Here is an 11065-nt window from a genome sequence, read left to right as displayed (position 1 = left end):
TCTCGTGCCGCTATCGGTTCTATCAAAAATCGAAAAAAAATTAATTTTTTGCATTTTTGAATTTTTAAAAAATTGATAGTGATGCGAGATTTATAATATAGAACTATGTTTCATAGAACTAGAACAACTTGGATCAAAAAGTTTTTTTATTGGAACATGAAAAGAAGCGTACATTTACTCTTGATGGATTTTTCGATTTTTGGAAAAATTGATAGTGATACGAGATTTATACTGCAGAACTTTCGTAGGACTAGAACAACTAAAAATATATAATTCGGCATTAAAACAAAAAGGAGATAGTACGTTTACTTTTGATCCGAGAATCCATTTGTCGAAAACTTTTTTTTATTTTCCACGATTTCCGTTTTGACGAAATCATCCTTTGGTACAATGTTTGAAATAACTAGAATAATCTATAACGATAATGAATTGTTTGAATATTATGAAAGGAGAATGCCGGATAAGAATTTTTTTTTGTTTTCTACGATTTCCGTCCAACATACGGAATTGTCTTTTGGAGCAACTAAAACACTCTGTAGCAAGAAGAAATGGTTAATTTTTCAGAAAAGTGAAGGTAGTAAAAAAATCATTTTTTTATTGAAGAACCGTACGGAATAAGATAATATCGCTTTGGAACAATGTAGAAGAAATTGAGAATAATCTGGAACAGTTGTCAAAATTGTAATTTTTGAAAAAAAAGGGGCTAACTTTACACACTCGAGTTCTTGTGATAATAGCGTTACGAACATTCTTATTGATTGAGATGCGAAATTTTGAGGAAACGCCTTATAAAAGTTTTTTTTATAAAAAGGAGTTGTAAGAGTTAAGAGAGATGATCTATTTGAAATTTAAATTTTGATAATTTAAAAACAGAGTTTATTATATTTTTAATTTTATTTTGATTAAAATAATAATTAAAAATGCTTAACTTTTGTTTTTTGATTTTTTTTACATTTTCTAAAAAGAGGCTTTTCCCCAGCAAAGGGTCACATTACAATAGAATCACAATAATTAGGGAGTCGATTCTGTAAGTAAAATGTAATGAAAATGCGAAAAGTGAGCAGTGCGCGCGATTTCGAATTTTCATCATGATGAAAAGGTAAGCCATCTCGCGGGAATTCGTTCGAAATTCGCAAAAAATTTTTTATCAAAAAGTGAGATCCGAGAAAGAAAGACTGAGAAATCGTGCAAAAGAGAAACCACAGCCGACTGAATCGACTGAATCGACTGAATTGATAGTTTTAAGGTTAAATATGTAATTTTGCACAGTCCAAAGACAAAAATAAAATCAAATGACAATATACATGGTAACAATTTTGTTACTGGAAGAAGAGAATGAAGAAGCCTTTGAACCATATATGAGAATTATACGAAGAATGCTTAGAGATATTAATTTTCAATAGGATTGACTTTATAAACAATAGCAGAAAATCATTAAGACCCAGTTCCGCAACTCACGGTTTACTTTTAACCACTTTTAATCAATGTTTGACTTATTTATCATCTAATTTTAATTCTAGAATTGGAAAAAAATTAGGAATAAAGTGAACTTTATGGTCCGATTCATGCTGACAACGCTCATGAGCGTTTATGTTTGTCTTTGTTTAATATTTGACAAACAACAAAAATGAAATAATTTTTAAGCATTGTAAGCGTGAATCGGACCGTGGCCTATGTTTCACTTCACATTTTCACATTTTTCTCCACAAATCTAGTGATTTCGTATTTTTACTTCGGAATCATGCGGACAAAGTCACGTGAGATAAAAGTGCGAAAAATGAATGATCCCACTCGAATTACAAAATCGACCGCCCAGAAAAAAAAATATGATGTCACTGTGAGATTGTCATAACAAAATATCACATGTTACAGAGAGATTCACACATCACCATGATATCGCTATGACATCACATTTGTGATTTTTTTTATAAAGCGGACATTCGCACGTTACTATAACGTAACCATAATTGCTGTGATGTAACTATGACGTTTTTTGCTATGGGAGTTATTTGTAGAAATAAATTAGTACATAAGGAATTAATATTTTATTTTTACAACCCGTTTAAAACTGGCTCAGAGTAATTCAAAACTGCCTCCCCCCCCCCGAGGGATACTTTTTAACATAAAGAGTGCTTTTTTAAAATATAAATAAAATATATATGTCGTTATATTTGTTTCGATGTGGTTTATTATTATACAATTCTGTAGTAACTACTACAATTTCTGTAGTAACTACTAGCCCAACAGAAATACAAATAATTTCGTAGTAATTTATAAGTCTGAGAAGAAAAAGTGTTCAAAACTACCCCTTTCTTCCCTGTATTATCAATTATGTATCAACAACCACGGAGGCTTATATAGGCATTTTATTTACATCTGATTTTATTTTTATTTTAATAATTCTTGAAGTTAATCTTTTTTTGATAAGTATAATACTTTCCAATTATTTACGAATTATGTCTTATCATCTTATAAATATGCTATTTATAACGCTTCAAGAATCGTAGAGATATAAGCTCATATAAGCATTTTTTTATTTGTATTTAATTCAAGAATTGTGTAGGAATAATTTAAAAGTTAACAGATATTATAGATAAAATTAAAAATTGTGAAGTTAGCAAATTCTTATTCACAGATTACTTACAGAATTATAGTGTTATGATGTAGACATAACTTTCTTATCTTTTTCTCCACCAATAAATTTACAGAATAATTTTCCTTTTGGAATTCATGACCTTCATTTTGTGAAGTATTATAATGAAATATTGTTGCGAGCTTTATTGCGATGTAACGATACTGTGCTGTTAATAGTAGTACAAGGTTTATCATATAGACGTTCAAAGCAACCTTTTTTAGGAATATGTAAGCACTAGCAACGGTTTCGATAAGATTGCCCAACACAAAAACTTTTGTTGAAAATGGTTGTTTCGAGAAGGCTGCCATCATCCCAAAATCTTCATAGAAAAAAGACTTTTTCTTAAAAATTAATATGAGCGGCATACTACACCATACTATTACAGATCCAGTTCCAGCTATGCAGTAAAATTCAAGTGGAATCTCTAATGGTTTCAGAGTTGAATGTACAATGTTCTTCATAGTCTCATCTCCGGAGTGCAGAACACTATTCAGCTTTTGGATTAATTGACTTGCTAGGTCTCTGTTTGCGTACATACGCGTAAGCAAAATGAACACTTCGAAGCTCAACACGATACTGACTGTTCCAGCATTCTGCAGAGTCTCGCGATTTGCCACTAATACAAAACCGCAGATCGTTGCACAGGTTTGAAACAATTCAATTATCCATATGACAATAGTGTATATTCTCCACGTTATATGAAACGATGAACCATCGCTAGTTATAGGTAATAAATTGCCTGAGATGATATTCAAACGAACATTTAAGAGATTTACATTTTGGAAGTCCATCTTCTTGATGTTATTTACTCGCAATAAATAAAAATTATTTTAATATACGTAGTGCCTGATAGAAGAATATGGCTTAGGTCTACATTAACTCTTGTTTTATATTCTATTACTACAAATGTTCTCTCTTTGCAGAAGTATGTGAATACCCTGTTCGTATTTTAAAATTGTTAACCGGCTCGACTATTTTCAAGAATTCCCTTTGACGCTTTAAGTCTTTCTACTCATTAATACACAATCATATGACAAGCAATGACGGTCTGTGTTTATTTTGTTATAATTATTTCGATGTTTATCCTATCATTAATCGTTGTACAAGTATGTAGTACAAATGAATAGTTGTAGTGAAATTTAATGAAAAACTGTATTTTTCGCTACATTTACCGCAAAGTAAATATAATCACTAATTTCTTGCAGCTACCCCTGTACTATAAACCAATAATTATCTTATGGCACTAAGTCCATTGCAGAGCGACGGATGCGAGAAATCATACTTTTATTTCAATACCAGTACGAATCCAGAAATCAATGTCGATATAGGTAACTAATAATGTAATGACGTAATATATTGGCCAAAATATCGAAAATTGTGAATTATCAGATGACATTGGTAATAAATTGCCCGAAAGTATTGTATATTTTGACTTAAAAGTGAATTTACTCTTTGAAAAAGTTAATGCTTTTTGTGCTATTCTTTTTCAGTAAATTAAAATTACTTTAGAAATCGGAATTTGTAGAAAATGTAACAATATAAAATAATACAAAAATATCACAGAAGAAAAGATAAATTTCAGGTACGTTATCGATAATAGAAATCTATATTATTAATTTTTCTATTAATATTTTTTAATTAATTCAGAAATAATGGTTAAATTAATATAAACATCTTTTTTTGTCACTTTTAATTTTATTTTTAAAAACAGAAGAGTGATCGAATACGATTAATTTAAATTTTACAAAAAAATTTAAGAAACGTTAAATCTAAGATACGATAGTGTTACTATCGTGAAAAAAAAGAAATGTACAAAATTTTATCATCATGAACGAGAGCAAGGAGAAATTGAAATTTTTTAATTTTATATTCTAAATTATTAACCATAATTATAAAAATCAATATGTGTTTTGTCGATAGTTGAAATAAATATCAGTTTTCGTGAAATGCCGTTTATTATTTCCTACTTCGTACTTTACATTTCCAAAAATAAAGTAATATATAATATAACAAAAATATTACTGTTATTACATGTAACGTAAAACACAATTCACAATTTATAAAACTATCATATCTAAAACTATAATTCTAAAAATTTTTGTTATTGTTATATTCGTTAAAATGAGAGAAGTGATTTATAATTATGGAGATTACCGTTCAAAAGTCTTATACGTAAGCTGCTGGAAGTTTCTGCAATCTAGTACTTCCAGTGGCGCCAACGTTCTGCTATTATCATATCCATAAAATTAGACGTTTTTTAACCTATAATTCAATTGACAGTTTATACCCAAGCCAACTAGTTTTGTTTGCATAGTATTTAAAAAAAATCAATATTTTGTAAAAAAAATGGAAATTTCGCGTGAAAATTTTTGGGCAATGATTTTTTACGGTTACAAATGTAATCTAACTCCGAAACAATGCATCGATCGACTTCATTTGGCTTTTGGGGATGAAGCACCATCCAATAGGACTGTTTATAATTGGTTTGCCGAATTCCAGCGTGGACGTACCTTTCTTAGTGATGAATTCCGTGAAGGTCGTCCATCCACGTTTGTTGTTGTCACTAATATTGATGCTATGCGTAAAATGATTGAGCGAGACCGGCATATAACATACCACAAGATTCAGACATCCTTAGGCATTGACATGAAAGCAATACATACGATTTGCATGATCACTTGAACGTACGGAAACTTTGCAATCGTTGAATCCCACACAATTTGACCGAAGCTCAAAACAGACTCGTGTTAAATGGAGCAAAGAAATGCTCAAGAAATTCAACCGAGGTCGGTCAAATTTGGTCTACAACATCGTTACTGGGGACGAAACATGGATCTATTCGTATGAGCCCGAAAGTAAACAACAATCCACTGTTTAGGTATTTCATAATAAACCAAAACCAACAAAAATTGTTCGTTCACGCAGTGCTGCCAAGTAAATGATTGCTTGTTTCTTCGATTATACCGGACATGTGACAACCGTGGTTTTAGAGAATCGAAGGACTGTAAATAGTGATTGGTATAACAATTTGTTTGCCAGAAGTCATGAATGAATTGCGTACAACAAACCGAAATCGTCGTATCATCTTTCATCATGACAACGCCAGCTGTCACACAGCATGTCAAACCGTTGATTTTTTATCCAGTAATAATGTCGAATTGATGACTCATTGTCCGTATTCACCTAATTTATCATCTAATGACTTCTATTTGTTCCCAAACATTAAAAATAAGATGTGTGGTGAGCGATTTGAGTCGCCTGAAACATTTCGTACACTGATTTCTGAGGTTACAGCCTTAGAGTGGAAAAAATGCTTCGAAAATTGGTTCGAGCGTATGCAAAAATGTATCGATCTTAAAGACAAATACTTCGAAAAACAATAAAGCCATTTACCGAATTGTAAATGTTTTTTTTCATATTGTTTGCAGAAACTTTTCCAACAGCCTACGTACAATCTCAGTAATAGAAATAAATTTTCTTACAGATGCAATCCTATTCGGTTTGATCCCCGACTTCCAAAATATAGGGGAAAAAATATCAAAAAACGACTTCATAATTTGTGTGCATTATTTCATTCAAATATGCCTTTTAAGCATCTTTTGTTTCTCACAAACGCCTATGGTGTTGAATTGGATCATATATTCAAAGACGAATCCTAAGAATAAACTCCTCCAATACATACTCCTTCGTGACACAGAAAGATATTATGAAAATAGAGATAAAAACTCGTGGCCAGTCTAATAATCTATGATTAAGTCTAATAACCTATGATTTGCTCATAGAAAGATTTGTATCACAACTAGTCATTTTAAAGATTGCTGCATGGCTAAGAGTCAAGAGATTGCCAAATCACTTGCCTTAAGACTGCTGAATCCAAAAAAAAATACACAGCAAAGTATGGATCATGGTATTATTAATGAACCAGTTGCCATTCGTAAATACATTCAATATATTGAAACTAAAATGAAGATAAAGGAATCAGGACTAATTGTGTCAAAGAAATATCCATATTTAGCTGTTTCTCCAGATAGATTGTTGGAGTCAAACTGTCTACCATAATTGAAGTGAAATGTTACAATACTGGACGAGGAGCCTCACTACAGAAAGAGATTGATTTCAGAGATTATATTCATCAAAAAACAGACACACGGACTCAACTTGCAGACGGATATGGAGGAGCTTCCCAAGGCCTACCTTCCGATTATAGATAGGCTATAAAGGCTTGGATTGTTGTCACGTCTAGTTGAGTCAGTGTCGTTTGTTGTAATGAGTCTTTCTGACGTGATTTTTTATTACTTTCTAACTTTCATTTTCATGGAATTGATTAACGTTTACTTCACAAAATCATGAGATAAATCCAATTACTATACTATTTATATTTTAAAGAAGAAAATATTATATATTTGAAGCGTGACTATCAATATATGTACTAAATTCAAGGCCAGTTATTCGTTGCAAATAAAGAGATTTGTTACCTAGTTGTTTATACCTATTCTGATTTAACGATAGTACAAACTGAAAAAGATTCTATTTTTATAAGTGGAATGATATCTAAACTTGATTTTTTTAAGAAATTTCCTTCCAGCTCTTTTAATAAGTATTATTACAGGCAGTACTCGGAGTATAATTTTTTAGACTTTGACTTAAGTAACTAAACAACTAATGTATTTCGTAGAAGTAAAAATGTTAAAAGAACAGTATTTTATTTTTAATTTGTAATTTATAAGCATTAAGTTATGTTTCAGAGACTATTAATTAATCCGTATTACAAATCTAATCAAGACTCCTTATAAATAAAATTTTCCAATCTATTCCTTATAAATAAAAAAACTGGAAAGGATACGGGCAGTAGGAGTCAAGCGCAGCAGACGTCGTGCATATAATATATGTATGAAGTGTGAAACTTCTTTATTCACTAAAATGCGCTTACATGTTTCGGCTCACTTTTGAGCCCTCCTCAGAAACAACATACAATAAATTAAATAAACTGTGAATAAATATTATCCTATCATGGTGAGCTCCGCTCGAGAATATATCGCAAACATTACTATGAATTATTCAAAAATCGGTTCTCGATATTTTGGCTAGTCATTATCAAACACAGTGAGTCACTTTTAACTAGTATTATTGAAGTTTACAAATAAAAAAATTTCGCATTGAAACGTTAATCAATTCCATGAAAATGAAAGTTGGAAAGTAATCAAAAATCACGTCAGAAAGACTCATTACGACAAACAACACTGACTCAACTAGACGTGACAACAATCCAAGCCTTTATAGCCTGTCTATAATCGGAAGATAGACCTTGGGAAGCTCCTCCATATCCGTCTGCAAGTTGAGTCTGTGGGTCTGTTTTTTTATGAATATCATCTCTGAAATCAATCTCTTTCTGTAGTGAGGCTCCTCGTCCAATATTGTAACATTGTCTCACTCAAAATCATGACCTTCTTGTAACCGATGCTCCGTTATGACATTATGAGTAGAGGTGTTCCATCTGATGTGATGCTTATGCTCCGTAATTCTTGATTTCAGTTGTTTACACGTCTGTTTTACATAACTTGCATCGCAACTCTTACACAAGATCTTATAAAAAACATTCGACTTCTTGTCACGCGGTAAAGGGTCCTTATGTATATATATATATCCCAATGAATTCTCGCAATTTATTAATACTATAGAACGATACCCTCATAGGCTCGCTATTCAATCTGCTAAACTTCTCAGTAATACCACGAAAAGAACAGTGAACCACGAAGACTGCATTGCTTCTATCTATTATCATTAACAACATATTCTTCCTATTTCTAATCATAATAATTGTTTTTCTTCAAACGATTGTTAATATTCTCAAATATAAAGTTTAATCGATAATCATTCTCTAACCATACTTTAATAATGAAACACAAATTATCAAGGTGAAATTTAGGATTTGAAAGCAAAACTACCCTATCAACTAATCCCGCGATTGTACCTATTTTTTGAGAAACAGGATGCTGTGATCAAAAATTTAAATGTTTATATGAGAAAATATTTTTATACTCGAAAAAGTCGGCTTGTGATACCAATTGAACTTTATCAATTTATTATCCCTAATCATTGTAACATCCAAAAAATTCAATCCATCCCCTACCTTCATAGTGAACTGAAGCCTAGGATAATTAAAAATATCAAGAATTGTATTAAACCATTGACGATTTATTTCTAGAGTTTGTTGTTTACCGGAGGAGGAATTCGTCAAAGCGGTTCAGTTTGTTTTAAATTCTACTTTCTTTGTTTTTTAAATAGTCACACAATTAAAGGAATAAATTACAAATAAATTGAGAGAATAAAATATATAATAAAAAAATTCAGTTTAAATTCAAATATAAATCATTACAAGTTTCGGCTATCAGATTGAGTCCTGGCCCAAATATCGAGAACCGGTTTTTGAAAAATTCATAATAATGTTTACGATATAGTTTGTGATTTATGGTCAGGATGAGCGTCTTTATTTTCGAAATAATTAATTATAATCTTAAGGTTTTTGATAAATTAGTTTTTCATATTCTCTATTTCGATATTTTCATTATTTTTTTTTGTTCATTTTTCTTTTTTCTTTTTTTTTCACTCTTTTTGGCATTTAAATTCTCGAGGCAGGAGAGCTCACTATGATAGGATAATTTTTATTCACAGTTTATGTTGGTGAGATTGCGATTCACCCAAGTCGATAGGTCGATATCGATCGCCACCTGCGAGATGGCGATCCCCCGTTTCTCGTACCGCTGTGCGGTACGCTCTCTTCGGTACGACACGCGGTCGTGAACACACGTATATCGGTAGTCTCCTCCGTTACTCATTTAAGTCCTACTCTTTCCTGTCCGCGCTTACTTCGTATATTCGTCCGGCCTCAACAGTTTATTTATGTTAATTTGTTGTCTCTGAGAAGGGCTCAAAAGTGAGCCGAAACATGTAAGTGCGTTTTAATGAATAAAGAAATTTCACAGATCATTTCATAGATATATTACTTGCGCGACGTCTTCTACGCTTGACTCCTACTGTCCGTATTCTTTCCACCACTATTAATTAATTTAGTTAGTTACTGTTAATAATGATTACTTTTTACCTAAGAATGAACGCAATATATTATAACATATATGTCAGAAAGAGAATCGCAAGATTACATTTTTTATTTTGTTTTCAATATTGTATCTGCAGAGATTCTAATTACTTGTTATTAGATGAGTACTAAAGCATTATTTATATAGTATATTTTATTTTATCTAAGTTGAAATGTTTTATATTTTATTGTACTCGTAATTCCATAGAATGTTCTTTGTGATATCATAATTATATTGTTTAATAGTGTAAATTTTTCAGTAACGACTGCTTTTAATCTAGATCATTTCCGTATTGGATTGGATGTTCAAATGTAACTATGTTAGAGAAAATAAAAAGACAGATTGTATTGCATTCACTTTGGGTTTAATTTCTTTACTGTCTGATGTCCATCAATTAAATTACTAAAGAAGAGTAAAACACATATCTATATAACACACACTATATTTACATAAGTAATAAGAGTAATAACAAATCTTCTCAAACTTTAGGCATCTGCATTTACAACATTTTCTCGAAAATTACAAAGAATACAGCATACATAGAAAATTTCACTTGGAGCTTGTAACTATCAGCCACTTTTGACTCAATTTCAGTTTCTTTGTTTCTCGCATCAAACGAGTATCTTGAAGCAGTGTCTAATTTTTTTTCCATGAAAATATGGATGGCACTGCATAGGATGTTAAAATTTTCGATAAAAAAAATTACATAAACAATTAACATCTGAAATTATTTTCATTAAAAAACAAAAAAATGGTTTTAATATAAAAAAAGACACTAAGTCTTTTAATCCAATATATTCAAATTTGTTTACAGATAATTGATGCTCTCTGAGATTTTGTTCAAAACGTTGACGTGTAAATTATATTGTCTTGTCGTATGATTTGGATGTGCGATATATTGAGGACATCACTCAGGTTATTCCAAGCGGTTTTCATGTAAGTTATATTTAATAAAACATATACAATTTATAATAATAGAATCTTAATGTAAAATTGTTTTGATTAATAGTTGACTTAGCAATCAATATGATTAAACTCTTAAATACAGAAAGATATATAAATAGAAACAACAACAAAGAAATTAGCTTTAATACGTTAATCTTATTTAAAATTTAATATACATGTTATTTATACGACAAATATGTTTTTAAGTATTGAACATTGTATTAATAAGGATCGTAACTGACGATCAAAACGTTTACATTTTATATTTTACCGATAAATTTATCACACTCAAATAACTAGTGTTGACTCTTATAGGCATCTTTATACCTGATTATTTCGTCAAAACTTTGATTGTTCATTGTATTATTACAGTTATACAGGGTGCGAC

The sequence above is a fragment of the Trachymyrmex septentrionalis genome, unplaced genomic scaffold, assembly GCF_001594115.1.
Source record: "Trachymyrmex septentrionalis isolate Tsep2-gDNA-1 unplaced genomic scaffold, Tsep1.0 scaffold134, whole genome shotgun sequence".
Classification (NCBI taxonomy): Eukaryota; Metazoa; Arthropoda; class Insecta; order Hymenoptera; family Formicidae; genus Trachymyrmex; species Trachymyrmex septentrionalis.
This window is presented reverse-complemented; position numbering follows the sequence as displayed.